General features: G+C 43.3%; 1 protein-coding gene across 8 annotated transcripts in view; it reads right to left on the bottom strand.

Annotated features, from left to right (window-relative positions):
* Window positions 1–26,168, bottom strand: part of PTK2 (protein tyrosine kinase 2) — a 238,503-nt gene that overhangs the window by 147,162 nt on the left and 65,173 nt on the right. For 3 of the 8 annotated variants that reach the window (XM_075415501.1, XM_075415503.1, XM_075415502.1), the window contains exon 1: window positions 19,046–19,087. The exons of 2 other annotated variants lie outside the window; for them this stretch is intronic. The gene's annotated coding sequence lies outside the window, so the exon portion shown is untranslated. Of the gene's footprint in view, window positions 1–19,045; window positions 19,089–26,168 lie in introns of those variants that run through there. 3 more of the 8 variants (XM_075415496.1, XM_075415497.1, XM_075415498.1) reach the window with 2 other exon arrangements.

Below are 26,168 nucleotides of genomic sequence, written 5' to 3'. Positions count from 1 at the left end.
TCCGAACAAGAGGGTCAAGTAAGCCTTCCAAATTCAAGTCATCTTTTTTTTTTAATACCACTTACTGAAATATTGTTCTGTGGAAGCCCTACATAGCACAAGGTCTTCTTCCAGACAAGTTTAGAAGTAGCAAATAGAAGCAGAGAGTGTATACTCTCTTTCTAGAACACCAAGAGCAAAAAATAAATTAGAATTAGCGATAAGGCGAGTGTGCTTCTCAGCAACTAAGAACTAGAAATGTCTGAACTAGAGGCAGTTATGGAAAGTAAGGTATTCTGGCTATGCACTATTACAGCTTAACACATCTGGGTCTGGCTACCATCTCACTTTAAACCTGCCTTTCCTAGTTCTACATTACTGAACGATAATATCATCCCAGCCCTGTATTTCAAAACATTCGACTTCACAGGCTTTCAATTTTTGATCCCCTTTAACACAGTTTTAACTGTGCTTGTGTTACGCCTGTTTTTCATGAAAACCAGAAGCACACATCACATCAAAGGCCCTTAAGTGCTCAAGAGGAACACGGCATGACAACAGTCACCTTTGTGTCGCATGACAATGGCCTATCACAAAAATCAATGACCTGTAAAAAGTTTTGCTTAAGCCTATTCTGGCTCAAGCGTTTTCCAAAGCCAGTAATTACAGCCTCTGATATACAGGTAGAAATGAATAACAAAGTGATTCTCATTCAAGTGACCCTATGGAAGTTCAGTGTAGGCTGACCATAATAATTCTCCTAATTACAAGCTTTTTGAGACAACGCTTCTGCATGTCTCTGCACACATTAAAAAAAAAACCCATCTAAAAACCAACGATTCCACAGTTGTGGTTGTTGGAACTGGGCATGAACCATGTGTCTCCTTGCACCCTCACATAAGATCCTGAAGAGCAGAGTAAATTGTGATACTCCCTTGGATCCCCCCAGGAACCCAAGCTCTTGGCTCCTCAAGAGCTCAAGACTCTACGCTGCATTTGAGGACCTAAACATCAGCCACATCATTCTTTAGGTAGGCATTTGTTTCTCCTGAAGTCTCCATCTACCGCGCCCGAAGCCAGAAGAGCAAACAGAATTAGCTTAATCAGTCAAAGAACTGAAGCCATACCTTCACAAAATTGGCATTTCATTTAACAGTCACGTCAAAGGCCTAATACCTGGTAAGAAATCAGTTGGTGGCCTCCAGGATTCAAGTTCCGACATGATCATGAAACAGGCACAAGTCCAAGCCTCTACTGTGATGACTAGTAAGTCCCAGTACTCTGGTGAAGTCAAGCTAGGAGCAGCTAAACGTATATTGTATGGTCAACTTCAGGATTTTTGTTATTAAAAAACCCCAACTTGATATAGCCTTAGAAAGGCAATTTAAAACACTTAACCCACTCGAAACAGTACATCAGGGCCCACTCTAGACTTCTGCAGTCAATACCAACGATGCCATCTTGCATTGTGGCAGAGCAAGATTTACGGATTCTCTACCAGTGCGTTCATCCTAGGTGGATCCTCTTGACCTGCTGTGTAGGGCTGAAACTAAACCCAGGACCTCTGCCCTTTGACGCGCTGCCCCACAGCAGCTGGAATTCTCCCTAGGACATAGTCCCTAGCCCCACAAAACCAGGGACGGCTGTCCTGCGCGTTGCACATCTCCTGGGAAGGGCGCACGCTGTCTTTGTTCTCTTTCATGCCCATGAAGTTTACGCTACTGACTCTTGGCTTTGGCAGTGAACGCTCCATTCAGTCTCTGAATGGAATCATCAACTCTGAAAAGCTCTGAAGACCTGAATCATGCAGGAAAACACCCTTGGCCCTCCCCAAAGGCATTTTTCAGTCTTTACTTCCAATCTACTGACACAGGGCTAACTGAACCTTCCTTGAGTTTAGATTAGTTAGAAAAAAGAAGTATGTTTAATATACTAGATATATACATATGCATTGCACTGAGAATTAAGGAATTCGCAGTTTTAGGGGAAAGCTGTCACTTCGGTATCCTGATAAGGACACAAAACGGGTTCAGAACGGGGGTTTCCTCAACATGCAGTAAATGGGGAGAGATGAATGCTTACCATACAACTGATTTTAGAAAAACTATTTTAGGGTTTTTTTTTCTATAACCATCTCCAATCTGTATGTTAGGCCAGCCAAAGATTGTGCTTTGCATGAGGTATTAACGAGCTGAAATAGGTTTACTTCAGGGCTTCCTTCAACAAAGTCCTCTGAAAGAGAAACTTAATACTTCCAAGAATGAGATGCCGGTCTGTGGTAGAAAAATTAATTGGGACCCAGAAGAGCTGGGTTCAATCCCCCACAGCACGACAAGTGTTCTTAAAAGTCAGCTATATCGTTTCTGTCACTTCAAACTGTGGAAGAAATCATGCAGGAACATCTGAAGAATACTCAATCACAGCACGTGGGCACTGGTTTCCTCTTCCCTCTGCCCTCCCATGATGGGTCAAAGCTGCCCTGCCATCTGGGTGAAAACCCCACCATGCTTTGCAATGCATGGGCAATAAACACAGCACAACTTCGCCACCACGAGCTTCAGCTCCTTCCATTAAACTGATTGTGTTGTCTCATCTAGCCCACCTCATCCCACCCACATATTTATTAGTTGCTGACAGTTATCTAATTTCAAACAACTTGGGATGGGGTCATAAATATCAGGCAATTAAATTGCTGCACATTTTGGGGAAAAAAAAAAAACCAAACCCAGTAGTAAATTCATTCTTCACACATTCTTTGACAGCCCGTCAGCGAGCTAATGAGCACAAACAAAATAACAGATTTATCAGCACTCGCTTAGGCCCAAATCCTCCAGCGTGTGCTGTCCCTCACCAGCGAGGGTATCAAAGGACACGTGGGGTTACTGCTGTAACACCTTCACGGTCAAGAGACCAGGGTAACCCTGAAGAAATCAAGTAAGCAGGTTTCACTACCTCCATGAGAATTTATTGCGTCTTTTTACAATATATTTGATCATGGGTAGGCATTAAGGAGACTCAAAGATGAAACTGTTACTTTATAGTGTATTTTATTCTATTCCATTATTTCTCTGGAAGCAATAAATCAATTCCCCACTACACCAGTGATGGAATATGCAATTTGTATACAAGCTGACCATTTGCAGAAACAGCAGGTGGCAATAAATTAAGTCACTGCTACACAAACAAGACACCTCTGTCAGCCAACCATCCACACAGAGCTATCAATCCAATCTTCCTTCAGCCTCTGTTAGAACATACAGAAATACTCATTTCGGGAGCCACTTAAACACGGGCAGGTTTCTAAATGCTGAGTTGTACTTGGCCTGAAAACACAATCTCTTACAAGAGGATTCAGTAATCAAAACACCTTTGCACGTTAGCTTCAGGAAGCAAAGCGGTTTTATATATTTGTAATCTGTGCTCTTAGTAAGTTATTTTAAAATAAACTACTGCATAGTAGCTAGAGAGAAAATAGGAAAACAACCCCTTTCAGCAAGCACCATGTGTGCTTTAATATCTATGAAAATATACACTTTTCTGCACAAAACCAGAATATTGTTTGACAATACACCCTCCATACTAAACAATTTTTTTTTTTGTGCCATGGCATTTCACAGGTCAGAGCCACCTACTGCCACTCCAACCCCAAAGCAAACTGGTACAGGAGCTAGCTTGAGGAAGAACGACACAAAGGGATAAAAGATTATTGAGTATTCCAACCGAGGGATACACAGTACTTCATTATTACTTTTAGCTTGAATTTGGGTCTTTGGGATCCTCGTAACTTGGAAGAGGTTCTGTCAGAGCTTACTAAAGGCCAGGCACGGCTGTCTAGTATCTTCAGCATCACACAATCCCTTGCCAGCAAAGAACCACAGATTAAGTTTATTTCATTTTAACCCCAAGGTGCAGCAGCGTAGAACAGTCAACGGAATCTCCACCACATTTTGAGTACTGTCCAGAACGACCAGAGACGTGCAACTAAAATGGTTAAGGGGCAGAGCAGCAGCCATGGGATGGGAACTTAAAAAAAGCTGGGACTCCAGACGAGAATTTGATCAACATATGCAAAATCCATGATGATGGATAAACTGAACCCTAAACTCATCCCCTCATCAGTTACAGTCAAAAGATCTTTTCTAAACAGGAGGCAGCGGACAGGAGACTGTGGATGCAGATGGCAGCAGGGAATTCAGAAAGGTTTTTGACACAGTCATGGACACAGGCACACAAATGGGTATTAAAAGAAGCTCCAAAAGTCTCCAATACAGCGGATGCTGAAGAAACACAAGGCTGGGCCACGGACAACATCCACATTCACTTGGTCTCCTGAAAGGGTCACAAATAGGAGATGCTGTCACTGGTGTGATACATATTTTTTACATTAAGAACATCCATAAAAGTTTAACCTTTTGCTTCTACTGTTGAAGCTGAAGTATGACCCTTAGTGCTTCCAGCAAGTTCAGATGAAAATACAGGTACACAAGCTTTGCAAGCTTTCTCATGCTTTACGTTTTGTAGGCTACATTTATCAAGTCAATCATTGTCAGTGAGATACGATGATTTCCAGGCTCGGGAAAGACTGACATCAAGTCAGAAAAGAAAAAGAAGTCAAATAATATTTTGACGATTTTCTTGCATAGAAGAAATCCGAAAATGAAACAATCCTAGAAAAAAGCCTATCTATGAACGCAGCAGCAAACTCTACACTGTGCATTCTGATCCTCATAAGGGTTCATGTAAGTATGCTTACAAAAAACAAAATTAAAGATAGACTGCGACTTTTGCAATATTTTTTTTTAATGTCAAATATTTTCTTGCAACACAGTTCCAAATTCTCATATGCAGTCTAATGTTCAAATATCATTACAGGAATTTAAGCCTGGTTTCTCAGATCTGCCTCTGGAAGAAGCTACAGACAACAGAACTGATATATTATTATTTCTGAAGAATATATTTGTACAGAGGTTCGAGTTCATTTTTCAAAGACAAGTACGTTGTCACCACAGGCTGCTGAACCAACTTCATATAACCGATTTGTCCTCGCTGCTGACAACGCTGCGGAGCTCGGTACCCCCTTCAACGGGGCGCTCACCCTGCCAAGCGTTTCCTCATCCGCTCTTCCTGACCGTGCAGCCCTTGCTTCCCTTCTAAGGCCTCCTGCTGCTTCTCACACAGTTTTGAGCTGCTTTTATTTTTTAAGACAGAATAAGTCAGTCCAGGCTTCTTTCTTCTGGTTTTGGTGGGGGTTTGGTTTGGGTTTGTTTGGGGTTTTTTGGGGGAAGGTCCATTTAAATGAGGTGAAGCGGCTCAGAAAAGCTCTCAAAAGCTCTGGAGCCAGCACAAAGTAAACAGCAAAGGCCCACGGCCAGGAGTGAGGAGGAGGACAGCTCACTGCTCATTTTGGGGTGGGGGTGGGGATAAATACATCAATGGGAGATAAAAACCATCTTCCTCTGCGCTCTCAAAAGGGTTGGAGAAATGAGTTTTGTTTTGATGAAATGTCTTTTTTCAGTACACTGCATGAATCATCTGCAGTCCAAATCTGACAGTTCTGAGCCTCCGATGCTAAACTATTAAATAGCATTTACTGACTTTCAATACCCAGGCAAGGAGAGGGCGGGAGGGAAGGAGAGAGGGCGCAGCACTGGTAGGAGAGGAAGAGGAGCTCTTCCACTGTCACGAATAAAGAAGGCAAAAATAATGTGGTTAAAATACCAATATTAAAAACTCCAGTGTCATTTGCAACTTCAACCTCATTTTTTTCCTCTTCCTTTAAAGCCATTTATCAACTATCAGCTGGTACCCAGATAAGTCTGACCAACAGAACGTGCAGATTTGAGAGACCAAGAATGTTCAGTAGTAACACACTGAAATGGCACAGAGAAACACCCAGAAAGTGTCAAGAGTGGACAGAAGAAGGAACAAACTTGAAGACACAACAGGGAGGAGCTGCTGAGAAAAAAGCCTCCAAGGCAGAGGGAATGAGCTTTTCCGGTGTTCAGGAGGAGGTTCAAAAACCAGAGTCCAGCGTTCTGGCTGAAAGAACGCTCACCTTCCCCGTGCCTCACCTACCTCACCACGGAAGATCTTGCTGATCTACAAAGCTCCTGCGTACATCTCTCTAACAGAGGAGCGGTTCTTCAGCTCACCGACAGACCTGTCATCTCCAGACCCTGCACACTAAGTAAAAAGAAGAACGGAAACTGCAGATGACTTGTTACATCTTAATAATGAAAAATAAAGTTTTTATAATAATGGCTTTGCTGAACTTCAAAGTTTTGTTTCCTTAATGGATACAAAAAGATTGTATATAATAGACTAACTGCAAGACATCCGACATACACTAATTGCTTACTGTTAATTTAAGATTATTCCTGTATTTCCTGACAGTGGATGAGCACAAGAAATGTACCCTGCAGTAATTTCCCAGTCTGAAGTGTTTGTAAATGGGACAATTCTGGCTGCTTTAGTATCCAGTGTTCTTCTAACATACAACTATCTGCTAAAAGAAATAAATCTATTCAACGCTATATGTTTTGCAACACGCACTTTGACGTTATTATAAAATGTACCCGAAGGAAGAATAACAAGGTAAGGAAAGTCTATTTCTGAAATACACATGTTCGTGAAAGCGTATCAGAACTTTGTATCTCTAGACACTTCTACTGCTCAAAGCTGAGGCATCTCCTGACTTTGGGTTCAGATGAGATCGTGCATGAGCTGAAGGCCTTGAAGCTACAGTCTGAAAGGAAAAAAAACCTAATTACCTCATTTACTCAAAATAATTACAATTTCACTTCGTTTAGGAGCCGAGTGTTTACTAACAGATTAGACAACAGTTCTGGTGCTACAGCAGGTTTTATCATTTGATACATTCGTACAATGAAATTCTTGACTCCAGTAATGTGGACAGGGTAGCAGTCGAGGAAATTCCTGGGGAACAGGACAGACAAGTGAGGCTTGTTTTCATCTGATACAAGGCAGACGGTGATGAGCGCCTGTAATTTGCACCAAAATCAACAAAGCATCTGATAGTTAACTATCATGGCACCATCTACAGATCTTCAGCCAGGGATTAGAATTTAAAGGGGTGGCAGAAGCACCACATTATCCATTAAAAAGTAACTTATTGGCCAGAGATCGTTTAAACCGATAAAACAAGCAACTACAATGAAGTGTAAAGGAAAAAGGTCAATTTGCAATATGCCTGGTGCAGTCAATGGCAGTATAAGCACACCCAACCTCTAATTATTTCCCACTATTTTGTAAATGTCAAAGTATGGTTTTTAAAGATGCTCAGCATTTGTCTGAAACACGACTCCATTTCATGTCAGAACATTTCACTGAGCAAGTGAAGTGAGGTTCACAGACAACAGCATTCAAAGAGAAAAGCTCACTTGCAATGCAGCTACGTTCTTCTGTCAAAGACAACGCTACTCGGAGGAATGACGGACACCAGAAAGAGGGGACAAGAGAAGCAAAACGCAGAGCTTGTCAGGCTTCGAGAACATTTTTGTTCCACCTGGACAACGAGGACCTGTCCTTATGGGACACAGTGCACGTGCTGCTCTGCTGCTGGGCTTTGGTGGATTCCAACGTTCCTTGTGCACAACTGTAAAATCTGAGACATTGAGAGTTAAGATTTGCTCTGAAGAAATATGCTGCAGCTTATTTTCACACTCCAGAAGGAAATGAGTTTTCCCACTTTAAAGAGCAAATAGGAGAGTATTTTGCTAATATAAGCGGGAGTACAGGGCAGCACACTTGATGAGACTTCACGATTTACTCTGCCCCTTCAGGTCAAGAAAAAAAGACCAACCCTCTAAAACAGCCCCAAGCCACCATCCTCCCCCTCCTGCAACGCTCCGCATTTAGAAAGTTTTAAGAAAGAGAAAATTCTGATTCATTAATGTGCATCGCTAATTCCTCATTTAAGATGTCTGCTAATAAAGAGACTGGAAACCTCCCTGTCCCACTCCTTGTGAAAAACTTATTTTTCACAGCAAGAACCGCAGCTGCGCAGACTGTTTCACCGCTGGACTCCGGAGCAAAAGCGAGATACAGACGAAACGGGCGTTGCTGTGCCAAAACACCCCTTCAAGCACAGACGCTGGCATGGCTCTTCAGGGCCCAAGTGGCAGCACCGCCTGCCCGCATCTGCTCCCTTCTTTCCACCGTCCCGTCCCACGCTCTTGTGGAGGGTCAGCCAGCCACATTTCTCTCAAAATTTCTTCATCGGAGTGGAGGTTTCTCTGGCCGACTTGAACTGGGGAAGACTTTCCCCACCCGCAATCTGTGCTCAGTATTTAAACCAGACAGCTGAAGACATTTTTTCAATTAGTCAAAAGAAACTCACAGCTCAAAGATTTCAGGGACAAAGACAACCAATACCAAAACTAAACAACTTGTTTCGGTTTCTCTTTACTTCACATTTATGATGTATTAGGTTATTCATTAAAAACATCTCTTATCTATTTTCCCTTGTGCATAGTAATTCAGTCATTTCAACAGTACTTAAAAGGAGAGAACTTAAAAATAGATTTTTTTTTTAAACTATTTCACTGGTGTGACTGTGTTTGACTGTTTATTCTTGTCACCTGAAAAACACTTAATATAAAAAAATCTGAAATTAGAGTTGTTGCTTTTATAAATGAGAGAACTGTCCAGGAAAAAAAAAAAGACCAAATACTTTATTCCTCCTTTTTCCAGATGTAAGACTTTATTTTAGAAGTAGATTGGTTCTTTCAGAGTTTAATTTAAAAAAAAAGAGAATATGTGGCTGGACAGCATGTATTCCATCTTAAACTTACAGATTTACCTTGATGATTTATAAGGCATTTAACCAAGATACATACCGACAGAAGGTATTCACAAAGACACTGTTTTGGATAGGCTATGTCAGTTCTTCCAGGAGAGGATTAAATTCTATGTTTGTTTGTTTTTAAGCAACAAAATTAAGATTAAAGATAGATGTAACGAAGTACTTTGGGAATATTCCTAAGGACGTGCTGTTTCGACAGAAAGCTCTGAATTATAACTCAAGTTATTATAACATTTATATCCTCTAGTCTTACATCCTAAACAAAACAGTTCACAGCGATAAAGCAAACAGCATCTGTGTCCTGAAAGCAGCGAGAGGAAAAGGGAAAGAACACCAAGAAGTAGTAATCAAAGCCAGAAACACCAGCCCGCCTAAAAATTCAGTGCCAAATCACACTGTACCACCAATGTGAAAGACAACACAGACCATAATTAATAAATCAACAACCTAAAGTGTTCAGCAGCCGCCCTTCTTCAGTACGGCCTTAATTTTGCAAAGCAACAACCGTACCTATGGACTTCCAGAACAGTGGATTTGAATATAGAAATATATTTATGTCCAGGCGATAAGCACCGGAATCCATACGCACACATAGACAAGGGAGGAGGAAGCGTTCAGCACCTGAAAAGACCTGGCCCTATAAACCTATAAAAAACTGCATGGGCGGTGACAAAGGACACATTTTATGAGCGACTTGATTGCATTACAGTAGGTTGGCTGTCCTGGCAAGAACAGCAGAGTCATGGTTTACGTCCCATCTACTGTCTCCTCTGAGAAATATTTTTCCCATTGGAGGAAAGGAACAAGAAAGTATTATTTCCATTTCCAGTAGGACTGGAGCAATGTTAATAATCTGAGTGCAGACTGGACATAAAGAGCAAGGAAAGTCAAGGAAAAAAATCCCCTACAAGAATTTTGTGGTAATAAATTAGAAGAATTCATCAATGAACTCCTGCTTCATTTGATAATTCCGGGGCTGAAGCATCACGTACACCACAAAACTAAAATTCATGGTAATTGTCACTACCTGTGTCCAGGGACCATCCACAAAAGGGAACAGTTACCACTCCGTCAAAGGCGGTGTTATTCCAAAAAAATCAAGTTTACTCAACTTTTCGTTTATGTTCCTGTCACTGAGCAGGAAAACACTGACCGGCTTAAGGCATCAGCAACCGATTCTTTAAAAAAAGCATTAAAATACATCACCATAGCATACCAACAGCTTGTGAAAATCCACTATGGGCAAGCACACTTAACAGACAAAACCATATTAAATTCAGGTTTGGTTTTCTACCTCCGGTCTGCCCTCTTGTTTTTACGTCTCCACATAAAGTGTGTTCACACTGAACTGCTCTGAATTACCTAATATCATAATGAAGACAGACAGCAGAGATGTGAGCGCAAGTTTCAAAGCTGGCTTCATTTCTAATTCTCCTAAAAATGCACAAGCCATCATGGCTATACGCAGCTACATACAGAAACTTGAGATATGGAATATAAACATCCTCAAGTTCATATTTTGGGAACCTCTGAATGGCAGGCATCTTCTGTATTCATAAATACATATCCAAGTATGATCCCTTCTTACAACCAGCTTCAAATAAGTAGTTTCCAATATAAGTCTTTTTCCTCTTTTTGATGAATTTTACTTGTTCCTGACACTCTTTAGCCCATCCTGATCTATCAACAAAGTGGAGATAAAGCCAGATTAAACAGAAATTAGTGCCTGTCATTGCTTTTTTCTATGCTGGATAAACATTAGTACTAAAAAAATAAGTCACATATTTGAATTACTGCAAACTTTCTATGCAACAAGTCCTCAAATTCATTTCTATCAGCTCAATAAGCAGACATCTGATTTTAAAGAACCTCACACCGTGTCGGCTATTGGCACGTGCTCATTTTCACTTTGCCTTTAACTGCTAAACTATCAATATTTCACAAAACCAACTCTCTACTTCAGTATTTGAAGCAGAAGCGGGCTGGTGGGTATCACACATCAAGGGAGGATACGCATGGCTTGAAAAGGAAGAGGAATGGGTTATGATTTCACTGGCCGTGCCAGGATACGACATTCATTACTCAAATGATCCTGGTGTCTAATGACCGTGTTACTGAAGCGCTTCACTATACTTTCCTCTTTCCTCACTCTTCTTTAAGGAACCTGTTATGCTTTTCTTTAAATTACTGAACTAGTGCCCTGCAAGAATCATAGAATGCTTTGGGTTGGAAGAAGCTGGACGCAGGACTCCAGGTGAGGTATCACCAGAGCAGAGCAGAGAGGCAGAATCCTCTCCCTCGACCTGCTGGCCACGCTTCTCTTGATGCAGCCCAGGATATGGTTGGCCTTCTGGGCTGCGAGCGCACACTGGTGGCTCATGTCCAGCTTTTCATCCACCAGTACCCCCAAGTCCTTCTCAGCAGAGCTGCTCTCAATCCCTTCATCCCCCAGCCTGGATTGATACTGGGGGTTGCCCCAACCCAGGTGCAGGACCTTGCACTTGGCCTTGTTGAACCTCATGAGATTTTATGTTCAGATGTGCAAAGCTGGTACTTCAAACATCATGTCCAACACTACTGGCCAACGCAGGTCATGCAGCTTGTTTCAGCACAACTAGGTCAGCGTATGCAAAACCAGCAAGAAGTTTGTCCAATATCAGATCAAACCAGAACCTACACAACTCCCAAAATGACTATGGAAGAAAGAAGAATTAATGGACATTTTCTTACCCAAGCCCTCATTATAACTTCTATCCATTTATTTAGATTATATATATTATATGATATTATGTGTTTTATATTATATATTGGTACCTTTACCCTCTGGTAAAGGGTTGGGATTAGTATCTTCAGCACACGTACGCTTCCATTTTGACAGGTACAGCTATATACAACCACAAATCAGAGATCTGTTAAGCCAGCCTTCCAACTCTGCCAGTATGATTCACGACCACTGCAACCAAACACCTGAATGGACAAAAAGCTGCTGTTCAAGCCGACTGGCAACACAAGTTGTACTATGGGAATCAGCCACCATGATCACATTGAAAAGGCCGCTCTACTCTGAAGTATCTTTGTTGCAATTCTTCCGTTTATCTTGACCAACCATCGTGTCACAGAGCAGACAAAACCCCCTTTGAGCTGAATACATTAGGATTTCAGGAATACGATTCCTTCTAGTATCTCCCCGTAACAGCAAGGACAACAGATCACTGCTGAGTTGCAAACGTGATAGCAGAAAGCCTATGAGAAGAGCTGAAATCTTACTGGCCCTTATCTTCAGAAGCCAGCTGAGAAGCTTCAGGAATACATCCAGTTCCTTCCCATCCTCCTCCCTAGAAATAAAGATTTAACAGGAACTGCAAGACCATTACTCATCCTGCAGCTACTTGTGATGACAAAGTTTGTTGCAACAATAACCTTTATACACTCATTAAAGGAGAAAACTCAACCAGTATGGGGTCCATGACCAAATACCAGCAATAAAGTAATTAGTATAGCTTGATCAAGAAGTACTGCTGTTCAAGTGAAGAAAAGTCTGGTTTTACTGATAGTTGGCTTTGGCCAAATTCTTCTAGGAACTACAAGAATTATAGAACTATAAGAACTAGGAAAAAATCATGCAATGAAAGGAAGGCACTACTATTCTTCAAGCATTTAGTCAGACAACCCCAGGGTGTCACACACTATAAAGAACATGTAGAAGATGCAGATCATCGTCACTAACATGGGTGAGAAGCAAAAGCTGTCCATCCCTGTTTTGGACATGTTTAAAACTATTGTATCCGTACCTCTTCCAACTCTGAAAGGAAACTGCAACATCATGAGGGCACACTTAGTTACCGTAAGATGAACCATCAAAGACTGGATGCAGAGGAGAAGGTAAGACTATTCAATTTCCTCTGACAAAAAGAGACACTTGGTTCTCCAGCACATCAAGTCAAAGTTTAGCCTGCAGTCTCAAAATGCCACACTTCAGTTTATTATGCCCATTATCTGTTGATATGACACCCTCTACAGCTCTTCACTGAAGTGTTTTCAGTTGCTGTGAGCAGTAGTACCAAGTAATGGCAGAACTGAAGGTCACACAGTGATTTTCTTCCTGTACTTACTCAAGATAAGGACACTTAGGCCATGGAAAAAGCTGTTTTTCCTTAGAAATTTCCTCAGTAAAGCAAGGGGCGATACTTAAATCAAGACAAACCAAACCCCCAGCGTTTAGTTTTATAGGTGTGAAATTGCTGGCAGGGGAAACACTATTTTGGAAAGCAGTGACAGTGCTTGGGAAAGCAATAATCAATCTCTCTCCCAGCAAAGAAATAAACCTTGGTTATCAAATGAAAAAAAAAGTTTGTTTGCAGACTATTTTCAATGAAATAGCTCAACAGGATTGAATTCCACCCAGAAATACTTCTCCTAACATTTTTGCTAAGCTACATTCCATATCAGAAGAAGAAAATTGAACCCTCTTCCTCTAAGCCAATAAATAAAGCATCAAAGTCAAGCGCTGAGCCACCACCGGTTAACGCCATCGTCTCAGCAACCCCCATCCTTCATAACCCACCAGAAAAGTGGCATCATTAATTCTCCACATGGATTCAACAGTAGATACCACAGTGATCTCCTGGTATTTTGCAAGGTGATGAAATCTTCATGAATGCTACAATATTTTTATAACTGCTACAATCAAATACATTTATGATGTGCTGTACTTTGGCTCGTCTAAATACAGCATTTACAAAGATATTTCTTTATGCCTGTCTTTTGTTTTCTGTCCCAGTTTACACAACTCATTAGCTTGTACGGGCTTGCCTACTGTAATGTGACAGTCCATATTAACATAACATGTCTCCAGTTTTCAATAGATTACCATGACCAAATCCGAATCAGGTCACGAATATAAGGATATTAGTGAGGGTTTTTTTCAGACTAATAATTAATGAAAATTATATACTCTCTGCTGGCACACCGAAATTTTTACAAGATGTGAATCTGCAACTATTCTGTTAACGCAACACTTCAGCAAGTGGAAGGACTGAGACAAGCTTACGTATTTTTTAAAAGCGTAACACCACTCAGAAAAGTCCATTTCATTACAACAGTCCTTTCAACAAGATCCATTGCCCAGTGAATTGCATTTGCTAAAAAGGCAAAAACAGGTAAGAGATCATCGTCAGCATCTAAGGATGCTTGTTTTGAAATGCTGCAACTCTTGCCAGGCTAACTGGGTAAAGAAAATGAGTGTGTGTATATATGTGTGCCACAGGGAAAATGAATATATATAATATATATACACATACAATGTTACTTGTGATAAAAAATTTCAAATATAAGCTGAGTAAGCAAGCTATTAAGGCCACAAACTCCTGCTAAACTTTCCACCAGTAATGCACCGTTTCAATCAATGCACCATTCTCTTAAATGTCGACTTCCAGACTTGGCTCTTCAGCCTTTTTGTAATGCACCTTCAAAAGGTTATTTAGAACATTTTGTTTTCCTTGCGTAAGCTTTAGTATTTCCCAGGCAGCTCAGAATTTAATTCCAGGCTGGTTCACTGGTTCATTACCAGGTGCTACAATTGATAAGATCGTACATCTCCATTACACAGGGAACACCAAATGCTCCCCCAGCACTTAAAACAATCACTTTCTTTTTTTGTAAAAATATCTCACGCTCCATCTTCTATTCCAGCAGTCTTTGAATAAGAAACAAATCACCCTCATGGAAATGCACCAGTGCTCTCATAGCTGCATAATTCCTATGCATTTTGAAGAATATCAAGGCTACTGCATGCTGCACTGTGTGCTGAAGGGAAGAAACCCCCCTGGCTTTTCCAGAATATTTTCCACTTTTAACTATACACAGACATTTCAGAAATTGTTTTTAAACTGCCTTTGAAAATCAGCAATTTGAAGAGATTAATGCCATTTTTTTTTCTTCTACGAAGATTTCCAACAAGAAAAACCAGGCGCACATGAATTGAACTAACAGATGCTTGAACAGTTTGCAAATCTCACACCTTGAGAAGCCACTAAAGGTAAGTTAAACAAAAGTTTAGACAAATTCATGGTTTGGAAGGAAACAGCTAATGAGTCACGTCAGCTGATGTAGCCAAGGCAGCAAGTCAAGAACAGATTGTCTAACGACAGGCTAGACTCTCCTCCCGGTTGCTGTGCCCTCAGAAACCAAGGGCAAAGCACGTCACGGTGCTCCTGACCTACACCTACAGATCCAGACAAAGGGCAAGAGTGGGTGCTTCCCTCCAGTCACCTCAACTGCGATGCACTACCAGATGAAGCAGAATGCTCATGCTAACAGAAAGACTTTTTTCTTTCCTAATATACAATAGCTATTGTATTTCTACGTTATACAGAGAGTGCCTCTGTCAAAAAAGGAAGAAATGTTGTTATAGAGACGATTTACCTGCCTACCTGCATGGTATCAGCATTCCTTATTCCATTTATACCACCGTGTCCCTTTTTAGTGATTACCCATCACCTGAAAATCTAAGGATCTGTTAGACTGAAAATTATTACTTCAGTATTTTTCTGTTAGCAAAACAGTAGAGACTTAGGAGATGGAGAAACTGCACTGAACTTTTCTCTTCTGTATCAAACCATCTTGCTCACACTCAACAGATCACCGGCAGGCTCCATCTGAACACAGCCCTACAGCAGGGTTTATCAGACACCCCCCACCCCACAACACTGAACTTGGAATTGCTTATCACTTTAAAAAAAGATTGCGACATTAACAGACTGCAATAAGTAGGGTAAAACTCCTTCCTAGTTGATTAAATAAATTTCGCAACATAGCTGGCTCAGACTTTTTTTTTTTTTAATCAAGACAAGGTTTTGGACTGAACTGGGCTTGATTACCTCCAGACAGCACAGATCTCTTCATGTTAGTCTGAATGGCTGAACTGAAGCACTGTGATCAGCCTTCACTAACTACTCACATGACATACACTTAACAACATCACGTCAATTTATCGCTCATAAATTATTAAACAGAGCTCTTCTCGTGGAAGATATTCAAGAAACTTCCTCCTTCTTGGGGTGGATAATTTATCACTATACAGCACAGCTATCCAACTACCCTTAACTGTCACATTCCCATTTCTTTCCCTGAGTTGTTGTGTAAGTTCCAAGCGGCACGCCGTGTGAAACCAAGGAAAAAAGGCCACTGGCAAAAGTGTATGAAGCAAAGTGCAAGGCATCACACCATTTAAAACTTTTAATTTACATGTCTAAGCTTCGGTAAGATTACTAAAGATCCACACACACAAAAAAAGGTAAAATTTAAGGCAATGTAAGAACCTTCTAGTCTACTGTCACAGTCAGAAAGAAGACATCCCTGTACGATGCTTGCACAGATTTTCAGTACTTAGCTGGAAGACAAGTGCTCCTTCTCAGGGACCAAGACACCCACTTCAGCATCCCCCACAGCTGTCACGAGGCTTGAGGCTGTTTATTCCACAAAACCAGAGATTTTCAGTTTCAAATTACTTAAGGGAAAGGGGAAAACACACAGCCAAAAATGTCTTACTCCTATCACTACTGAAGTAATACAGACTTGCTACTGAGAAGAAATACACCAGTGAACAAAACTGCCAATCAAAATCTTCTCAAATCTGGACTATGCACATCCAGCCTAAATTACTGAATTCAGTACCATTACTTAGATCTCACATTAGTGTAAAGAGGAGTTAAAACCTGGTAATATAGATTATGTAAATACTTTCATTAAAAAGGCAAATATTATCTTGTTCTTTGATGTAGTCCTTCAGACAGAATACACGGAACTGGCTGCAATTAGGTCAGCACAGAGCATCACTAAGATTGAAAGATTTTACATTTCAGAACATTAAAAAAAAAAGCAGAAGCACACTATATGAACACAGACTCACCAAAACATGTCAAAGCATTTTCAAAGAAGAAACATTTGCCATGAGAACACACATAACACACCGAAAGCTTGATCGATCACATTCAAATATGTAGAGAGAAGTTATGGATAATAAAACATGCATCAAGATCACATTTTTACACATTATAAAATACTTTTTAAAGTTTTACCGATTTTTGCTGCAGGTAACCCGAAGCTTTAACAAAAAAGTCAAAGGGCCACAATAAAGCTGTCCAAATTTAATGTTTCTCTCATTAATATATTACCTTTCTTCGACTGTAGATATCTCACAGCCCTTATCAAAGTAGGCCAGATCCGTTTCATTTCCCTAAGGTTAAGCTGGCGAACAGTATACAGAGTATTCATCAACTAAAGAATGGCCACCATTCAACGACAAATATAGTACAAGCTATTTCTCATCTGTCCTATTTTTTTATTTAGGGGGGGGAGGCTGAGATGAAGCTTTTTCTAGAAATCCTCATAACTGGCAGCCGGGAGGATGCCGGTGCCTTTGTCCTCTTATGCAACTCCTGGTGTCCCCCTTCTCCCCCCAACAGGAATAAAAAGAGATTACATGGCTGTTCTCCATTCCGGGGCAGAGGAGGCTGGATAAGCAATCTTCCCTAAAGTTCTGTTCTGCGAACACTTCACAGGCGACCAGGGGAAGAGGGAGGGATTGGTTTTCATTCATTTTAGTTGCTGGAGTGGTGGGGGGGGGGAGGAATCGATACCTCTTATCACGGCCCAATGCAGCCATCTCCTGCAAAAAGCAGCAAGCCCCACTGTAATCCTCCTCTGGTGCTGGAGCAGGAGGGAGAAAACCGATACCCCCGATACTAAGCAGCCCTAACAACAGATGGCAACGGCTTGCTTTTTCTTTGAGAAGATTTTTCCTCCCTACTTTTGAAAGTTACTCTCGGGGAAGCACCTTCATTCTGACCCTCAGAATAGCCCAAGGAGATGAATCCCAATTTCACCCAATACTTCCGTTACCCAGTTTGCGACACCCAGGAGAAGCCATCGCTACCACCCCTTCCTGGTAAACAAGTTTCACTAAAAGCAAAGCACAGCTTTGTTTTCCACTTTGTTGCCAGCTGCTGTTACTCACTGCTTTATTAACTATTATATCCCGGGGAGCTGACAGATCCTGTGCTTCATGAGACGTTACCAGGACACGGTGTGCAAGTTCTGCCATTTCTTCTTTTTAAGTTATTTCTACTACACGTGCTACTACAACACATCAAAGTGTGGCAAATGCTAGTTTAGCCTGAACAGTTCAGCAAGGTGCAGAAAGCGTGCAAGACAGAGACAGTGATAAATGCTCCTTCGTGTCTCCTCCAAACGAGACAATAAAATTCTAAATAAATTTACTGTTATTTTTTCCAAGGTGACTAATCATCAGCTATGCCTATCAACTCCAGCTATGTTTCCCCTGGACTTCTGCAGTGCCTCTGCCTGTGAACCCAGATTACGGTGACGCAACACTCAATGCCAGTTTCTCTTCCAAAAAAGAAAGCACATCGAAATGAAAGTGAACACGAAGAAAGTTATGCTTACAACCAGCAACACTCAACCTTTTGCAGTTGTTTTCCATCTAAGGAAGATTTGATTCTTTGGCTGCTAACAGAATTTCAAGCTTAATCCCCGTACCGTATCTTCACACACACGCTCCCACCCACACCACCAACGCACAAGGACCTTCCAGATTACACCAGTGTAAATATTAATGCCTTGGGATGCGAGTTAAGATAATCACGCGGACGAGTTCCGCGTTTCCATCTGATTATTGTTAAGCCTCAATGTCAAGGCAAAGCCTTTCGTTGTAATAAATGCATGCTTTGGGGCCAGTTCTCGTCTCTTTTTGAGGGGTAGGGGTGAGTAACAGGGGTGGCAGCTCCTCGGACACGCAGCCAGAAGCTGCTCGCCCTCCGCTGCCGGCGCTGCCCCCGACCAGCCCCTCGCACGCTGCCTCTCCCAGCAGGTTCAGCCGAAGCAGAACTCCGCTCGCCGTGGTTTCCAGCGTACAAAGATCAAACACAAAGCCGGGCCATCGGGGGAAGTAAAAACCCAGCAGCTCAAGCGCTCTTTCCTTTCCACTAATACTGAAGAGGGGAGGAAGGAAAAAAAACTAAAAGGCGTTACAGCTGTCAGGTGAAAGCGGATCCTGCGGGCTGCTTCGCGTTACCAGCGCATGACCGGAATAAAAATATTTTCTAGCTTTGATAGGAGAAAAAAAACCAATCTAAACACCGAAAGACCCGCAGGGGGTAAGATATTAAAGGGGGAGGGGGGAGGGAATATAAATATGTATATCTAAAAAAGAGGTAGGGGTACCTTTAGCCCAGCATATGGGGAACGGGCTACAGCCGCTCTTCTCCATCCAGCCGGCACCCGCTCGGGCCGGGGCCTGCCGGCCTGCCGCCGCCAGCAGCCACATCCACCCCGCCGCGCCGGGCTCCGGCATGCAGCCCCCCGGCAGCCCCGGGGCCGGCGGAGCGCCGGGGACCGCCGAACCCCGGAGGAGAAACGGCGGGCGCTGCCTTCACCTGGCGGCGGGAGCGGCGGCAGCGCGGCGGCTGCGGCGGCGGCGGAGGAAGAGGAGGAGGAGGGCGGGGGGGGGAAGGCAGCGCCGCCGCTTCATCTCCTCACGCCTCGGCGAGGGCAGAGCCGGAGCATCCCTCGGCGGGGGGGGAGCTGGCAGCGGAGGGAGGCGGGGAGGAGGGAGGGCAGGCGATCAGCGAGCGCCGCGCTGATGTGCTGATCCCCCCCTCCTGCTTCCCCAGGCGCCAGGCGCCCCGGAGATGGAGCCGGGTCGTGGGGGGAGCCCCGCTTCACAGAATGTTCGGGGTTGGAAGGGACCTCTGTGGGTCATCTAGTCCAACCCCCCTGCCGAAGCAGGGTCACCTACAGTAGGTTGTAGAGGATCTCGTCCAGGCGGGTCGTGAATATCTCCAGAGAAGGAGACTCCACAACCTCCCTGGGCAGCCTGTGCCAGGGCTCCGTCACCCTCAGAGGGAAGAAGTTCTTCCTCATGTTCAGACGGAACTTCCTCTGCTTCAGTTTGTGCCCATTGCCCCTTGTCCTGTCACTGGGCACCACTGAAAAGAGTTTGGCCCCATCCTCCTGACACCCACCCTTCAGATATTTGTAAGCATTTATAAGGTCCCCTCGCAGCCTTCTCTTCTTCAGGCTGAACAAGCCCAGCTCCCTCAGCCTCTCCTCGTAGGAGAGATGCTCCAGTCCCCTCACCATCCTCATAGCCCTCCGCTGGACTCTCTCCAGTAGCTCCTCATCTTTCTTGAACTGGGGAGCCCAGAACTGGACACAGTACTCCAGATGGGGCCTCACTACGGCAGAGTAGACGGGGAGGAGAACCTCCCTCGACCTACTGGCCACACTCCTCTTGATGCACCCCAGGATCCCACTGGCCTTCTTGGCAGCCAGGGCGCACTGCTGGCTCATGGTCAACCTGTCGTCCACCAGGACACCCAGGTCCCTCTCCGCGCAGCTGCTCTCCAGCAAGTTCGCCCCGAGCCTGTACCCTCGGCATCGCCCCCGCGGAGCCCTCGGGGTTGGCAAAGCACTTCGGGATCAGCTTCGACAGTCGCGGCTGCTCCTGCCAACCACGCCTCCCCACCAGCGCTCCAGTTTCAGCATCGCTTCTGTATATCGTACATCCATACCTGCGTACCGAGAAGACCCGACAGCCAGAGAACTTCCATGAACTTCAGCAGGAACGGGGGTTAGAGCCTACAGCCCCACATGCCTGACCTCACAACTAAGATTCTCGATGGAAAAAACACCGGCAGAACCACAGAATCGTTCACGTCAGAAAAGATCTCTAAGATCATCAAATCCAACCATCCACCCAACACCACCAGGCCTGCTGAACCATGTCCTGGAGTGCCACATCCACACGTTTTTTGAACACCTCCAGGGATAGGGACTCCACCACCTTCCTGGGCAGCCTGTTCCAATGCCTGACCACTCTCTCAGGAAAGACATTTTTCCTAATATTTGATCTAAATCTCCCCTGGCACAACTTGAGGCCATTGCCTCTCGTGTTGGGTGGATGGTTGGACTTGATGATCTTAGAGGTCTTTTCCGACCTGAACGATTCTATGATTCTGCCGGCGTTTTTTCCACCGAGAATCTTAGCTGTGAGGTCAGGCAGGTGGGGCTGTAGGCTCTAACCCCCGTTCCTGCTGAAGTTCATGGAAGTTCTCTGGCTGTCGGGTTCTTCTCGGTACGCAGGTATGGATGTACGATATACAGAAGCGATGCCGAAACTGGATCGCTGGTGGGGAGGTAAACTCAACACCACCAGGCCTGCTAAACCATGTCCTGAAGTGCACGCTTTTTAAACACCTCCAGGGATGGGGACTCCACCACCTCCTTGGGCAGCCTGTTCCAGTGCATGACCACTCTTTCAGGAAAGAAATTTTTCCTAATAGCCAATCTAAACCTCCCCTGACACAGCTTGAGGCCGTTGCCTCTCGTCCTATCAGTACTGTTCCTTCGCCCTACATAAAGAGCAAACACAGCCCGTGCCACCAATCCCTCGGGACCACGTCCAGCCCTCCCCTGCGCCTCGGGCTGCTTTACACACTTCTAGGCAAAAGGCAAAGGTCACCGCAAGCGCACGCACCGCGGGCTGCACGGCATTTGTTTCTTCTTAGCTCTGCAGCACCTAACATCAAAACGACTTGTAACAATTTTTGTTTTTCTTTTAAAAATGTGAGTGTAAACCTTGCAAAAGCATCTGTTTGTAAACAGACATTCAGGCAGCGTATGTATATAGAAATAAGGAAAACTCAAATTTTACTCCTAGCAAAAGGTTCCACAAAAATTATGAACAACCGATTCAGCTAAAACACGTATTAAAAATCAATCAGGAACAAGACTCGCAAGAAGATCATTAAAGCTCTTTCTATATTCCATGGTAATTTGTTCTCTCGGCCCTCAGCAGTCAGGCACGGGGCTCATCCAAGGCTGTAACCAAAAGGGAATTAACCCAAAGCCAGCAGCCTTCAGCTTCACCTGTCTCCCTACTTGTAGCCGCACGCACTCGTCTCCAGCGTGTGATGGCTGGACTTGATCATCTTAGAGGTCTTTTCCAACCTATGACTTTATGATTATATGTTTAATCACTATTTTTTACCTATAATACCACCATCTTCATTTCTCAGTACACTGGCTATGCAGAACTACAGTCACATATGTCAAAACTCTTGATAAATACAGTTGATTTCTTTTTTTTTAAAGCTTTGCTTTCTTCTACATTTAAAGGATAAAAAATACTGGAGGGGGAGGAGCGCGAGATTAGGCCACCAGCAGGCCCATCAGATGTTCTGCATCACTGCTCAGGCACAAAGCTCTTTCTGGGGCTGAAGAAAGCCAACGGGAACCGCAGCCGTGCCCGGATGCCTTCCTCCCCCCCATCATAAAGTTTTCAAAGCCTCCACAGCCAGCCAACTACTTCCAGCAACAAGGTCGATTATATTTGCCTCCAATATTAGAGCAAAACCTGTTGTAGTCATATTTAGAACACAAACTACTGTGTTTCTGTGTCTCCAGAAGATGCGCGGACACCGGCGCGGTGCCGTTGCGGTTCAAGCTGCAGCTCACTGCGCAGCAAAGCTGCTTCTGCGCGTCCAGCTCTGCCGCGGGCTTCTTCCGCGACGACCTCGAGCAAGTCAGTCTCGTTCCGTTCCCAAAGGGGAAGCTACAGATACTTCTTTTAGTTTTGCTTAACTGGTTTGGTCTGTGCTTCAGGGTGTAAAACCTGTGTTTCTTCCCTAAAAATCCAGTGTTTTGTAGAAAGCTAGCTAAAAAAAAAAATCAAGGGGTAAAAATGGCAGGACCTAAATGAAGTTTTATTCATGAAAACAAAACCCTTTAGAGATCAACCGGTAAGGAGAATTGCAATAAACGGAGTGTGAGGAGTGGAGTTTTTCTGCACACTTCCAACAGATGAGACCAACCCAGATTATCAATCCAAGCGTCGAGAGCTGCTGTCGGCTCGTTACAGCTACCCTTACTGATGACACGAGTACTACAACCATTCTCCTCACGGACACACCTTGCTGTAATATTAGGCTACAAAACGAAGGTGAACACAAAGCCCTACATAGCACGAGCATTTTTTAAATTCGATTTTAGAAGTTATGCAGTATTTTACACTCATAGGGTAGATTTTTTCAAAATATGCCAGGCGCTTCCTTGATGCCAAGATTTTTTCTAAAACAATTACTAATTTATATTTGTTATTGTGAAAAGCAACCAGCAGACATACGCTAATTCTCTTTCAAATAACACGATCAGTTTTTCTGTACAAAAAAAAAGCGAAAAGCATAAAATTTGTGTCCTGGAGAAAGTTAGAAACCCCGAACCTACAGCTGGGGGGAAGCGAGGGGGCAGAGATAAAGCAGAAAACAAGGCACAGAGTAGGAATGTTTTTGTCTCTAGTAAACTTAATACCAAGTATTTGCAACATTTTATAACTACTGCTTATCAAGTAGGTATCTGAGTACCATTTCTGTCAAAATAACCTGGTTTAAGTAATGCCAATCAGATTTTAACATCTACTGAGGTACAGAACGCCTGTCAGAAATTCGGACTGTGGAAAAGGAACGTTCGTTGTTGTTGTGTAAGATGCATATGCTGACATACACTGATAGTATCTGCATAGTACTCACTGTGTAAGCAAGGATGCTAACAGTTACAGAGGAAAATACAAAAAAAAAAATTTTTTTTTTAAAATGAAGCATCAATCTATACTAAGAACACATGGAAGCACCGGCCATTTTCCCGAAATGCACATTCTAACCCAAAACCAAACCCCAGTAACAACAGAGAGGCCAAGGTCCTCAGCTAAGAAACGGCATTTTGCCTCCAAGGAAATTCAGGTCAGGACTTTTCTACCGTGACTTTGGTTGCTCAGTGTCAGCCTGGTTTTAAAGACTGCTGAATATCAGCATCAGCTTTCTGAAAGCAAGGGGAAGAGGGTAAGTCAGAAGCTTTTCAACTGTATCAAGGCATTTTGGTTTTGTTTTAATTTTGCCTGTAGCGCTGATCCTGTCTCCTAGTGGAGTCGACTGCAAAAATCACAAAGCCTTGCAGGATAAAGGGTTAAACAACAGCTTTGTCCAACTGGGAGGCACATCAAAGGTTGTATAATTTTTTCCACACAAGCTTATCCAAACAAAAATAAAGATCTAAAATGCCTCTCAGATGAAGTGGCAAAGCCTGGCTTTCTCTACGGTTATGTCTAGAGGCTGAGCTCCTGTGGGGTATCTCGGGTAGCTCGTCAGCAGAGAGCTAACTACAGTTTCTCCCCCAGTGAATGGCATCGTTCTGATCTCTCTGCTATTCAACCAATTATTTTCACATTGCTTAATATCTCTATTCATCAGATTTTGATCAAACCAGCTGGCAAGTTCAAGCACTGCTGGGAAAGGGAACAGGACAGAGCCAAACAGACAATACTTTGCTGAGCTCCACTGCCCTGAGAAACCAAACTTAACTCAGTATTCAGAAACTTTGTGAAGAAAGCAGACAGATCTTCACCAAAGCAGCATTTCACAGTGGAATCATAGAATCACAGGATGGTAAAGGTTGGAAAGGGACCTTAAAGATCATCTGGTTCCAACCCCCCTGCCATGAGCAGGGACAGCTTCCACCAGACCAGGTTGCTCAGAGCTCCATCCAGCCTGGCCTTGAACACTGCCAGGGAGGGGGCAGCCACAGCTCCTCTGGGCAACCTGTGCCAGGGCCTCACCACTCTCATGGGGAAGAATTTCTTCCTAATATCTAATCTAAATCTGCCCTCTTTTAGTTTAGAGCCTTTCCCCCTTGTCCTATCACTACACACCCTTGTGAAAAATCCCTCTCCATCCTTCCTGTAGGCCTCGTCATGTACTGGAAGGCTGCTGTAAGGTCACCCCGGAGCCTTCTCTTCTCCAGGCTGAACAGTCCCAACTCCCTCAGCCTGTCCTCGTAAGAGAGGTTCTCCAGCCCTCGGATCACCTTCGTGGCCCTCCTCTGGACCCACACCAACACATTCATGTCCTTCTTCTGTTGGGGGCCCCAGAGCTGGACGCAGGACTCCAGGTGGGGTCTCACGAGAGTGGAGTAGAGGGGCAGAATCCCCTCCCTTGACCTGCTGGCCACGCTTCTCTTGATAATAACAATTTGTTTTTCAGTTCCTCTTTGCAACATCTCAGCTACCAGATGAACATACCAGCAACAGAGATCTCCTTCCAACAGAGGGAAGAGAGCAGCCTGTTTGCGCGTTAAGACAAAAATGAAGAGGTGCAGCCTAGAGCACAGCAAGCAAGCACATCATCATTATTATTATTATTATTATTATTTTGGACTTGATCATTCGTAGCCTTAGCCACTTCATGGGCTACTGTTTATCCCCCCAACTAGATAATGATGAATAAGTTATTTTAAGATTGGCATATTGATATAAGAGATGGAAGAACAACATTTCTTCACTGCATTTGTTTTACTAATAAAAAATGAGAGCTCCCAAACCAAGTTTGCCCTCAGGAAAAGTGGAGGATTTTTTTTTGTAAAGCCACAAATGTTTTACAATTGCAGAACAGCCTGTAAAGCTGAGAGTGCCTGATGACTGTCCTAAAAATTAAAACATATTTATTACTCACGTGACAATCTTCTGCACCCCAATTCATTTGCTTTTCCATCTTTGGATCCAGAATTCTGCAAAGATGCTCTCCAAACATTGAAACTGCGCTGTAATCTTCATTAATCTTCATTCTTTCAAGCTTGTTCCTTATGGGTTTTTTAATTACTATAAGTATTTTGTGTGCATGTGCACAATATTTAAGAGTGGAAAAGTTTATCTGCCCTAAGTTTCCCTTTAGCCAAACAAACATCATCTCCTCCTTTGTTCACAGGAACCACTGCAAAATGGTGCATTACCATTACATGGAATCTGGAATTACGACTCCTAAAGTCTACCCTACACTAAGCTCAAGTTTGCTAAGGCTGTCTTGGAAATCTACCTTTGATTACCTGATCTCTGGTACCAGTCTGTCAACTTAGGAAATAAACCTTAGAGAATCAATTAAAAAAAAAAATAGAAGGCAAAGCAAACTACTAATAACACCCATTGCTTGGAAAGCTGAGTGCTCTCTCGTGAGGTTTCCATCAATCAGATGAAAAAATTTGGATTTGTGCATTTAGTCTTCATTTCGAACTTCCAGTGGTATCTGATTTCAGGTTTCTTGTTCAGGGAATGCTTGAGATTTGAACAAGTATGACAGAGTGAAGCTCACACCTCCTAGTTTCTACTTCGGGCAGTCGATAGCCAGGAAGAGAAGAAAACACACTGCGAGATTCACACCACGGGGCTTCAACTGACCAGAGGACGATGCCAGCATCCCAACATAAACTCCTTCTAGAATACAAACTGCTTTGGATCTCTGCT

This window comes from Opisthocomus hoazin, chromosome 3 (assembly GCF_030867145.1).
Source record: "Opisthocomus hoazin isolate bOpiHoa1 chromosome 3, bOpiHoa1.hap1, whole genome shotgun sequence".
Taxonomy (NCBI): domain Eukaryota; kingdom Metazoa; phylum Chordata; class Aves; order Opisthocomiformes; family Opisthocomidae; genus Opisthocomus; species Opisthocomus hoazin.
The sequence above is the reverse complement of the archived record's forward strand: the minus strand, read 5'-3'. Positions and strand labels throughout refer to the sequence as shown.